Below are 11,980 nucleotides of genomic sequence, written 5' to 3' on the forward strand. Positions count from 1 at the left end.
ATTTTGGCTCACGGTTTGTAGAGATTCCAGCCAACAGGCTCCACAGTAGGGCAGCTCTGCGAGGGCCCCAGCAGAGCAGAAACGGCTAGTGGCAGGGAGACAGGAGGGGCAGAGAGGTCGAGGGAGATGGATTCGGGACAAGCCCTTCCAGGCCACTTCCCCCAGGGGTTCCCACAGTCTGGCTTCACCTCCCAATGTCAAATGTCCTTATAAATGTGGCAGTGGACTAATCCACAGGTGACAATCATGCCTTTGTGACCCAATGTCCCCAAGTGCCTATCTGAGAGTGCATGAAGCATACAGGGAACATCTAGTGACAGGACCCATCTGGGGCATACTGAGCCTTCCCCTGAGCCTTGTGCTCCACAGTGCTAAGGGCCCCACAAGATTTCCAGCTCTGATGTTTCTGGGGAGCAGGATGGGACAGGTCTTGCTCCCCCTTTCAGAATCCCCTGGGTGTTAGGAGGTCTCAGGCGCTTGGTCCCCACTTGTGTCCTATTCATCCCTTTACTGTCACCCCTCCATCTCGGGGAGTGCTGCTGGCTCCAGCATGCAGCTCACACTGGAGAACTGGAGATGACTTTGGGACCACCCTTACCCTCTCCTCACAGCCAGGAAGAACTCTGCTTCCAAAACATATTTCAGATCCTCCTACTTCTTTACCGTCTATTCCACCTTGCTAGACACACCTGATGCCATCCTACGTGGTATTGCAGGGGCTTCTGGAATTTTCCAGGTCTCCTTCAGCCCTTCCCCACTCCCATTAACACTGCCTCTGCCCAGGAAGCCTTGTGGTCTTGTACTTAAGGACAGGGTCTCCAGGGTCTCACTAGGTAGACTGGAGTTGTAGTGATCCGCTGTGTTCAGCCTCCCGAGAGCTGGGATTACAGGCGTGGGCCACCACTCGTGTCAAGGCCACTTCTGGGTGCACCAGGGGCGGGGCCTGCGTGGCATGCTAGGGATGGAACTCAGGCTGCTACTTGGGCTTAAGCTGGCACTTTAATCCGCTGGGCTATTTGGCCAGTCCTCTTGTGGTCTTTAATGATGTAGATCTGCTCATTTTACTTGCCTGCAGGAGTATTCGCTTTTGCACGCTCCCCACTCTGTATTCCCTTTGTCCTGCCCTTTCCAAACAGTCTTCCTTTCATTAAAAACAAACAGAAAAGCCTCACAGAGAGTGACTGCGTCTGCAATGAAATCCCCAGCCCATCCACCACCCACACATTCTCTCACAGCCCTGCATCCCCTGCCCAGCTCCCCTTCCTCACAGGCACTGACCTTCCTCCGACCCCTGCAGTGCAGCCTCTGTCCTGTCTCAGGACCTTTGAACAGCTCTGTCCTTCCTGTACAATCTCCTCACCGTCTTTGCCTGGACTCCTCCCTCTCTCCCAAGGCCTGTGTAGAATTCCATCAGCCCGGTATCAGTCTTCCCGGGGCCTTCTCCCATTATCATTGCTGGGGTTTTTCATCTGCTTACCAACCTTCTGCTAGTGCACCTGATGAATGCAAGTGATTGCTCAACTCTCATTCACAGCCCTGGGCTTGGGGTTGAAACCACATAGGAAGTCAGTGATTCTCTCTGAAGAAATTAAATGAGGAAATGAAAGGAGGAGATGGTGAAGCAGGTGGGTTGGGGGCCAGGAGGCTGGTCCTGGGGGCAGACAGTGGGCTCCTCTTGCCTTCCCTCTGAGCACTCAAGAGCACAGTCCCCTTCTTACCCTTGCTCTAAGGATAAAGGACAGATGGTGGCCTCCTTCTGCCCCATCCCTTACCTCCTTCTCCTCCCTGGCCTGCTAGGTCATCCTGGCTATAAAGGCCTGGGGGTTGGGGACGCCCAGTCCTGTTGGTCTCAAAGCAGAGCAGAGCGGGACCAGACCAGCCCCCGCTGCTGGGCCCGAGCATTTTCACTGCCTGCTGAGCACCCTGGGAGGGGACAAACGAGGCTGTGTGGGTCCTGGGAGGTCCGAGGTTGTTGCCAGGTTCCTGCAGCTTCCTCCTGCCTCCACTCTTCTGTGCTGGTCCATGACCTCCCTTCACTCAGAGGGCCAGGCCTTTGTGTCTATCCTTGACCCCTAGGCCCTCCAGATGGAGGCAGCTGCTTCACTGAGGGAGAAGCTAAACTGACTTTTCGCTTTAACTGATATTAAGCATTGCTCATCGGAGAAGTCACACCACTGAGCAATACATTACGGATCGTCCACATTCTGTCCTGTAGACATCATCTGACTGGAGCTGCCTGCGGCAAAACGTATTCTCTTCTGGAAGCTGCCTTTTCCCCTTGTTGCCACTAATCCCGACTTCTTTGCTATCTTAATGATTAAGTCAGTAACTAAAAAGCATGTGTCAGGCTGATGTAGTGGTCCCTGCCTGTAATTCCAGGTACTCATTGGGCTGAAGCAAGAAGTTTGCAAGTTCGAAGCCTGCCCGGGAATGTAGGGAGACTTCTCTGAAAAACTCCAGAGAAGTATGTCCTGAGGCTTACTGACTAATAATTTAGTTTTGTAGTACTTAGGGTAGAGCTGACTTCCAGATATCAGCAGGCAGGGTGCTGAAACCTGGCTGAGACACATCTGTAGCTATCCTGCTGTCGTAACTGTAGAGTCCCCATAGAGGTTGCCTACAAGTAAAACATCATAGAAGAGTCACAGGGAAGAGGGAGGCAGAGGGGTCCTGCTGAGGATGCAGTTGGTGTGTGACCATCTGTGGAACTTCATGTGTCTCCTGCCTCTTGTGTCGCTGTGTCACACCCTTAGCTCTGACAGAGGCCCACACAGTGTGGGAACCCGGGTAAAGCAGTGAGAGAGCCTCATCCTGGGAGAACCTCCAGAAAGGTAGGTCTGGTTCTAATGCTGGCTCGGCTGCTTAGCAGCTGCTAGCTGGGCTCAGGATGCACTTGATCACCCGCAAGGAGGCCTGCGCCTCCGCAGGGCACAGCCCCTTGCCTGGGGTGCTGGAGGATGGGTCAGTGGGGGATGTGCATGAGCAGTCATGATGTGTTCTAGCTCCTGTGGTGTGGGGAGATGATGGGCTGCCCTGGGGGGAGCCGGGCGCTAGGCTGCCTACCAGTGGTTGGGGGTGTGTTCGTTGGCCCCTGGTCATCGCTGACTAAGCAGGAAGGGAGGTGAGGTCCTGGTTCTGAGTTGTCCATTAGAGTCCATTTAGGCACGAGGGACAGGAGGGGAAAGTGATCTCAGCTTTCTCCTTACACATATGCATGAGAATGTGGGCCATGTCGTTTTTGTGGGCAAGAGGTGGCAAGTTGAGGACAGAGTGGATTACATGGTGGTTGGCTCTGTTGGTCCCTTTGGACCTTCACACTTGCTGGCTTCTGAGTTGTCTGCAAGTTGCCTGGAATCTGATGGGAAGCAGAGCTCCCTGGAGGGTCTTCACTCAGCCCCGCTCCTGAGGTCTCAGAAGAGAGCCCAGATGTCTCCCTTGGGGCCTTAGACACTTTTCTCCTTGTTGAGACAAAATACGCAGTGGCCTAAGTTAAAGGGGCAAAGGTTTATTTAGCTCAGTTTTTCTGTGTGTCAATCCATAGTCTTCTGGCTCCGTGTCAGGGTAGTGAATGGTACAGGGGCACCAGTTCACCCCAGCAGAAGACAGCAAAAGCAACACATGAGAGCAAGAATCACAGCATCTGGGTACACACCTTAGGGCTAGTGTCACACTCACACCCATACTCTGGGCTTTGGGCCAGCAATCAGTTATAAACTCTAGATTCAGCCTCCTCTAAAACTACCCTCACATGGCTACATTAGGCTTGTGGGGCTGCACAGGAAAGGATGGGACATGAGACACAAACCCACAAACCTTGCCACCTGGGTCTTCCTGGGGAGGGTGGCAGGGAGGAACTCTGGTGAGGCAGAGCTGGAGAAGGTGAGGGAGGCAGAGAACATGCTGTCATCTGGGTTCTTGGAGGGAAACTTCTGAGGAAAATGTCAAAGCCAGGCCTTCTCACACTGAAGGTCCTCTTCAAGGACAAGCCCTGACTTGGTGACACCTGGCTTTAGCCTGCCAACCTGTAGGAGGTCAAAAGTAGTTCAGGGTGATGTCCATGGAGAGGCTCTGTCCTGCTGTGCGAAGCTCAGACAGTCCTTAGAGGGAACAGGATGTCAGCAAGGTTCCCTCAGGGAAGGGCCTGGATCTCCCTAGTCCCTGAGGCCCAGGAGGCCCACTCACACCTGTCCTGTGTCCTCAGTGGAAACCCCAAGACCAGCTCTTCCTGACTGGTGCCCTCCACGCCTGCCCTCCGTGCCTTTGCCGCCATCTCCCTCCTTGACTTTCATTCTCACCCCGCCTGCCCCCTTGCCCCTCTGAGTCACCCTAGTGCCCACTTCTTCCCCTTGCAGACACAGCAGCTGGCAGGAAGCTGCTGTTCCTCCTGAGCGCTGCCTCTTGCTGCCCTGTCAGATTCAGCCTCTCAGTTAGTCCCTTGTTCAGCCTTGAACTGTAACACACTCCAGTCCCTTCTCTCCCTGGTGAGTGGTAGCGTCACCCTCCCTCCTCTAAGATCCCCAAACTGGGCATTTCAGGGTGCATTTCTGGGCTCTCTCTCATCTGTTGCATTAGTCAATTTCTCTCTCTCTCTCTCTCTCTCTCTCTCTCTCTCTCTCTCTTTATACATTGTACATTGTTATCTTCTTAGTGGTTATCTGCAGTACAAGATGCAGACATGATATCCTGTCCAAACACTACTAGTACAAATCTTTCTTCTCATTGAATTAAGCCTAAGTAGCTGTATATCTATCCTAACTATTCTGTATATACAGATACAAAATGGTCCTTCCTTTATATCCCCCTTTTTTGTTTAGTCTTGTCAGAAAATGAGTATTCCATTGGCATCTAAAATACTATAGGAAGGGCCGGGGAGATGGCTCAGTGGAATAAGCGCTTCCTTGGCAAACGCAAAGGCCTGAGTTCAATCCCCGGTTCCACCAAAAAATAAATAAATAAAATAAAATACTATAGGTGTGTGAATTCAGAAAAACAATCCAACACAGACCAGTAGTCCATAATAGTAGTGGGTTATCCACAGAAGTTGTTGACTTGAGCCTTTCAAAGCTTAGCATATTAATATGGCTTTACTTTATATACCCTGTTTTTATACTTTTCTTCTGGATGGCTAAGACCAAGATAAAGCAAGACCTATATAATAAGAAATGTAATTTTTACATCTGATAAGTTCAGTCAAGTACCTTCAGGATTTATCCCATAACCCTGTACCGCAGGTTGCAGATCCTTTGTCAGTGTCAGCCACGTGGATGAGTCACGGCCATTGCTTGACCAATTTGCTCTCTGTGAAAGCCTGAGAGAATGTTTTCTCTCCAAGTGACTCTCCTTAGGCATAGTCTACATCATCAATCACGTTGTTCTGTGGCCCCATAATCTCTCTGATCAGAAAATTCGAGATACACCTAAGTTACATGATGTTACAGTATAGGTTCTCCTATGGCCTGAGTCTTCATTGACCTTGAAAGGCTAAGGTCAAAATGTTGGCTGTCCTTGCAGCCATTCCATTTCTCCAATTTTTGGTCTGCAAACTTAGGTTTTTAACCCTTCAGAAGAGAAGCTTATTATTACCCTACAACATATGCAATTGAGTTTAACTTCACTATCTGTCTGAATATCAAACATCTTAGGCATAACATGGAACAGGTATTTTCCATCCAGTATTGATATTGACATTAAGTCCCTATAGAATATGGAGATAAAAATTTTAAAAATGAAAAGTATTTAAAGAATATGAATAAACAATTACATATTTTACACAGAAATTTAGAAATCTAACCATGCATTAGTCAATTTCTTGACTTTATTCCACCAGTTGCTGTTATAATTTTACCAGTTTTGTATTAACTTTGTATTTTATTTATTTAATTATCAGCCCTGTATTTTAATTTAGGAAGTCTGACTCTTCCACACTGCGTGTTGTGGGTCTTTTTCAAATTGTTTCCAGGGCCTGCAGATAGCTCAGCAGATTAAAAAGCCTGCTTAGGCAGAGGTAGGGACTGCAGTTCGATCCCCTGGTTGCCAAGCCGGCCGTGCCCCCAAGGCTTATTGAGAAGTGACTGAGACTGGGCATGGTGGCACACATTCTAATCCCAGCACTTGCGTGGCTGAAAACAGGAGGTTCACTGCGAGTCCTATCTGTGTAGTGAGACCCTGTAGACCCTGTACTAAATACATAAAAAAACCCATAATTGAATTGCTTCCTAATTCTGGATCAATTTTTCATTTTGACAAAACTGTCATAGGGATTTTGATAGGGATGACAGTACATTAAAATTATAGATTGTTGTAGGGAGATTTGACATCTTACTCTATTAGTGCCTGCAATTCAAGGATATGAGGCATCTTTCTATTTATCTGTGTGCTCTTTAACTTCTTCTATGATGTTTTCTGCTTTGTTGCACTGTGCAGTATGTTCACCTCCTTGGTTAGGCTTCTTCCAAGTAGTTTGTCTTGTTTTATGTTTTCACTCCTTTACAAATAGAATTGATAGCTTCAATTTCTTTTTTTTTTTCTTTTTTTTTTTTTTTTGCATTTAGTACAGGGGCTACAGAGTCTCACTACACGTATTGGACTCATAGTGATCCTCCTGTTTTCAGCCTCCCGCGTGCTGGCATTACAGGTGTGCACCACCACTCCTAGTTTCAACCACTGTCTCAGCAGGCCCTGGGGGCAGGGCCGGCATGGCACTCCAGGGATAGAACTCTGGTCTCTGAGTCTGCCTAAGCAGGAGCTTTAATCCACCAAGCTATCTGGCTGGCCTCTTTAAATTTCATTTTGCATCTCTCATTGTTAGTTCATAGAAATGATTTTCAGTCTTGGGGAGTTGCTGAGTTCACTCATTATTTCTCACTTTTTTGTGTATGGAATATATCGCCTTTTGAAAAACAGAACCTGTGGGGAAATATTCAACGTCTTCCTTTTATTTTAAGCTCCTTTATTTCTTTTTCTTGACTAATTACTAATTGCTCTCACTTGACTTTCAACACTTCCTCTCTCCCAATAGGGAGAAAGGAGGAAGAGAACCAAACGCGTCACAGTCTGAGGCTGAACAAGGTACCCGATGAGAGGCCGAATCTTCCAGGGCAGAAAGCGGCAGCACTCAGGGGAAGAGCCAGAAGCTGCGCGCGCAGGGGAAAGAGAAGGCAGGGGGTGACTCGGGGCAGGAGGACAGGCAGCGGGTGGGGGAGTGGGGAGAGAATGAAATTCAAGGAGGGAGAGGCAAGCAAAGGGACAAAGGGCAAACTTAGAGGGTAGTTGACACAAAGAGGTCGCCTTAGGGCTTGCACTGAGGCTATAGGACAGTATTGAGTGTAGACGACCTTGTGGTCCTCTGTTACAAGTAATGAGTGTAGGCAACTCTTTATGTTATAAGTCAGAGCTGAAAGAAATGATGGGAAGACTGGATTAATATAGCTTCTGAGGTCCCACTGAGATTAGTCTCTCTCTAAATGAGTCCTAGAGTCAGAGACACTTCTCTCATTTATTGAGGGCTACACCCAGGCTAAGGAATGTGCATAAATACTTTGCTGTAAGCAAGCTGTTATTTACATCCCCTTCAGGCAAAGAACAAACAGTGCAGCACCTCAGGAATCTGTCACCTTGTTTCGAGCTTTCAGAAATTACAAGGAACCAGCTTCCTTAGGCTCTGTCACTACAGACAACCTTACAGCCCCCTCTGAGGGTCAAAGCTCTTAGTCCTTCACCTGAGTGACTTTGCTGTGGCTTTTCCTAAGTGGCCTTTGTTATACTGAGAGTGTTTCCCTCTGTGCCTGGATCATTGTTTTGGTTAGGAGAGAGGCTGAAGGCTGTGTTACTCTTTCCCGCATCCACTGTGATGATCACATGTTTTTCTCCCTCTGCATGTGACTGAGAGGGGTTACAGTGGTGAATTCCCCACTGGGGAGCCTGCTTACTGCAGATTCCCAAGCAGAGACCACAGAGCCTGACTGTGGCTTTGAGGGGAGTCCAGCATGCCTCCGCCCTCTGAAGAAGCACCTTGGTGATTCTGATGCTGGTGTGAGCTGAGCCATACCCCAGTGGGAACCTTGATGGGCCCGGGGCTTGGACCACTACTCACCTCCCCTTGCATCTGAGGAAGATCATCAGCGCCACAAGTGGGGTTAGGAGCACCACCGTGGCCACTGTCACCCCAATGATAGCTCCCAAATCCAGAGGCCACAGTTCTGAGGTCCCCCTGCCCTTAGTTGCCTTGAGTCCAGCAGTGGTGGCTTCAGAGCCTATGATGGTGGGATTCTGTGTTGTGATCTTGGCAGCTGGGGAGACAGGAGAAACAGTCAGCTCCTTCTGATACAGGGAGAAAAACTGGTCTTGGGTGGGTGACCTCCAAATGACACAGGGAAAAATGATCTCCCGACCTGACCTGCACAAGTTAGTGTTCTCTAAAACCTAAGAATGAATTTTAGGAACAAATGGAGGTTAGGAGCAGAACATATTTATTGAGGGAAAGAAAGCTCCTGTCCAAGAGGAACAGGAGGGGGGCCTGAGCGGGTTGTTCCCTGGGAAGCTTTCTCTTCCAGGGACTTTTATAGTGTAAAACCACGTGGGGCTAAGATGGAGAAACTGGGAACTCCCTTAGGTGGATGTGGGGTGGGACAAAACTAAGGTCAACCAATGAGATTACAAGCACCATTGCTCAGGTAAAACTGATTAAGTCCAGGACCAGATGGGGAAAGGAGTCAGGTAGCAAGGGGACATGAATGTAACCAGGAGCCATCAGATAAGGATTCTTCCTGGCTTTCTCAGGGTAATGATCAATCCGGGATGCTAATCTTTAGGGAGGTTAGGATTTGTTTGGTCTTTAGGCCTGGCTCACAGCAGGAGCATCTGTCCCTCCCACAGTTGCAAGGTGTCTGGTCTTTGTCATCTCCTTGGAGGGCCTGACCCTGTCCGACTGCCTATAATATTTCTATCTAACTCAGGTTACGTGCGACACTTCCAGGAGGGTTGGGGTTTCCAGGTGAAAGTGACACATCTTGTCCTCTCGTTTGGGAGAAAGTGGGTCCAGGACCAGTTCTCAGAATATCGTACAGACAGAAAGTAACAAGGAGAAAGGCTTAGGATGCTGGGCCCCCAGAAGCCTTCATCACTTAGCAGGGCTGTTCCTCAGACACTCACTACATCCCTTGGTAATAGGAGTGAAGAAATCATGGGATGAAACCATTGTGTAATTTCTGCAAACACATGTAACAGTCAGTGTGTCTGTCCATTTTAACTCTCTAGGAAGGCACAATTCAGGTGCATCCACTTGGGAGGACAACTAGCGTGAGCACTTGGAGAACCTGTCCAGCTTTCTCAGTGGAAACTGAGTACAGTTCAGCACTCCTGTCCTCCCCTCCCAGGCTCTACTGCCACCATCTGATCTTGCATCTCCATGAATCTGACTGCCATAGCGACCTCCTGCGAGTTGAATTATACTCCGTATGTGCCTGTACAGTGCTGCCTGGGGGCAGCCAGGAGCTGCACATCAACATTTTGTTCAGTGACATCCTGAATATATGGTGGCAGTCTCATGAATCTCTGTCCCCTACCAATGTCTTAGCTTTCTCAGTTTGTGGAAGTGCTCTGCACAGGGCTCACAGAATGCTAGAGTCATCTAACCATGCCTTTCTCAGACTAATAACCTCAGGAAGGAACACAAGAGTGTGAGAATAAAATTCTCCACAGTACAGAGTACATATGGGAAGTATGCCTTTAAGATTAAGTTGACATATACTGATTTTCATCCTGCAAGCAGATTGTACCTTCTCTATGGAATTGATATAATACTCATCCATTTAAAAAATCAATCTCTATTAAAAATCTTCAGGTGCGTCTGAAGCAAATTCTTTGTCTATGCATACTAGAAAATTTTAAGTGGCACATTTATATCTATTATACCATACCTCATAAATATGTCCAATTATGTGTCATTGAAAATGAACTAAAACCCAAAAAAGAAAAGAATAGGTTCTTATCATCTCTCATTTGAGAGCTAAGCTCCTAAAATTACTTAGTCAAAGCAAACAATACATAGTGATATAGTAATTAGTAAATCAAAATTAAAAAATGAAAGCATACTAATACACTTTTTAAACCCCTGGGATATGACTAACCTTGGCACTCTGAATTCATAGTACTAAACATTTTCCTTACTTAAAGCTAGAAGAAATATTTTAAATGAGTTAAATATGCCATTTGAAAGAAAAAGTTCTAAACTCAGAGTTTAGTACTCAGGAAATAGTAAAGAGGCTCAGAGGCAGAATGTCATGGGAAGGTATGGAGGAAGAAATTTATTGAGAAACAGTGATAATAGTGTTAGAACTCAATACTTAGCTAGGTAAAAGCAAACAAAGATGAAAATCTCTCCCAACGATAAAATTTCACTTGAACTCAGAGGTGAATGCTGGTTAGTTATAGACTGGTAAGTGTGAAAAGCACCGTACACAGGACGACTCTTGGAAACAAATAGAAATTTTGAAAATTGACTGAAAGAACAGTAAATATTCCTTTTTTTTAGTAAAGCTTTGGGGGTGGTGGTGCTGTTTGTGGGCCTGACGTTTTGTAAGCCAGGGCGCTACTACTGAGCTGCACCCGCAGCCGAGAGTGAGTTTGAACTGACTTGTAGACTCAGAAGAAACTGAGACAGGACCCGGCCTTGGTCCCCTGGCAGCCACTTAGCCTGGCGTGCCACCGTCTGTCCCTAGAGCCATGGAAGAGCCCGTCTGGTCCAGAAGGCCAAGTTGGCAGAGTAGGCCGAGCGCTGTGAGGACGTGGCAGCCTGCATGAAGGGCGCAGTGGAAAGGGGTGAGGACCTCTCGTGCGAAGAGCGCAACCTGCTCTCCGTGGCCTGCAGAACGTGGTGGGCGGCCAGAGGGCTGCTTGGAGAGTTCTGTCCAGCCTTGAGCGGAAAAGCACCGAGGAGGGCTCGGAGGAGAAGGGCCCTGAGGCCCGAGAGTACCCAGAGAAGGTGGAGACCGAGCTCCGGGGCCTGTGCGACGCCGTGCTGGGCCTCCTGGACTCCCACCTCATGAAGGAGGCTGCGGAGGCCGAGTGCCACGTCTCCTACCTGAAGATGAAGGGCGACTACCACCGCTACCTGGCCGAGGTGGCCACCGGAGACGACGAGAAGCGCATCATCGCCTCTGCCCGGGCAGCCTACCGGGAGGCCATGGACGTCCGCAAGAAGGAGATGCCACCCAGCAAGCCCACCCGCCTGGGCCTAGCCCTGAATTTTGCTGTCTTCCACTACGAGATCGCCAACAGCCCGGAGGAGGCCATCTCGCTGGCCAAGACCACTGCTGACGAGGCCATGGCTGACCTGCATACACTCAGCGAGGACTCCTACAAAGACAGCACCCTCATCACGCAGCTGCTGAGAGACAACTGTCGCCGTGGACAGTCGACAATGCTGGGGAAGAGGCTCCCGAGGAGCCCCAGAGCTGAGCCTGCCTGCTGCTGGCTGCCTGCCCTGCCCTGCCCGCTCCAGTTCCAGCCACCACCCAGAGGACTTGTAGGGGGTGGGAGGCCCGGTCCTTCCCAGACCTTTTGGAGTGCACCGCCCCAGCCCAGAAAGGTCCCTCCGGGGTCGCAGCCACGCCGAGGCCACCATGGCCGGGATCCACTCTCACGCACGAGCTGGGGGCACCCCGCCACCTCTGCTCCCGGCACCCCCATCCTCCCATCCCACACGATTCCTACCCCGGCCACTTTCCCATCCCCACTCCGTGCCTCCCTCTGGCCCCTGCCACCTCTGGATCTTAGGAACTGAGAGTGTCCCACCAGGGCTGAGAACTGGACCTTGCGGCAGAAGCTGGAGTAGGGTGTGCGCGTGCGCATGACTGTGTGAGAGCGTGAAAGCGCCTCTGGTTTCCTCTCAATAAAGTTCCCCTGTGACAAAAAAGAAAGAAAGAAAGAAAGAAAGAAAGAAAGAAAGAAAGAAAGAAAGAAAGAAAGAAAGAAAGAAAGA

At 49.3% G+C, this 11,980-nt stretch overlaps 1 pseudogene; it reads left to right on the top strand.

Moving 5' to 3' along the window:
- Positions 1 to 1,613: 1,613 nt before the first annotated feature.
- Positions 1,614 to 11,457, top strand: LOC101578484 (annotated as a pseudogene).
- The last annotated feature ends 523 nt before the right edge of the window (positions 11,458 to 11,980 follow it).

This window comes from Octodon degus, unplaced genomic scaffold (assembly GCF_000260255.1).
Source record: "Octodon degus isolate 3935 unplaced genomic scaffold, OctDeg1.0 scaffold00035, whole genome shotgun sequence".
In the NCBI taxonomy this organism is placed as follows: Eukaryota; Metazoa; Chordata; class Mammalia; order Rodentia; family Octodontidae; genus Octodon; species Octodon degus.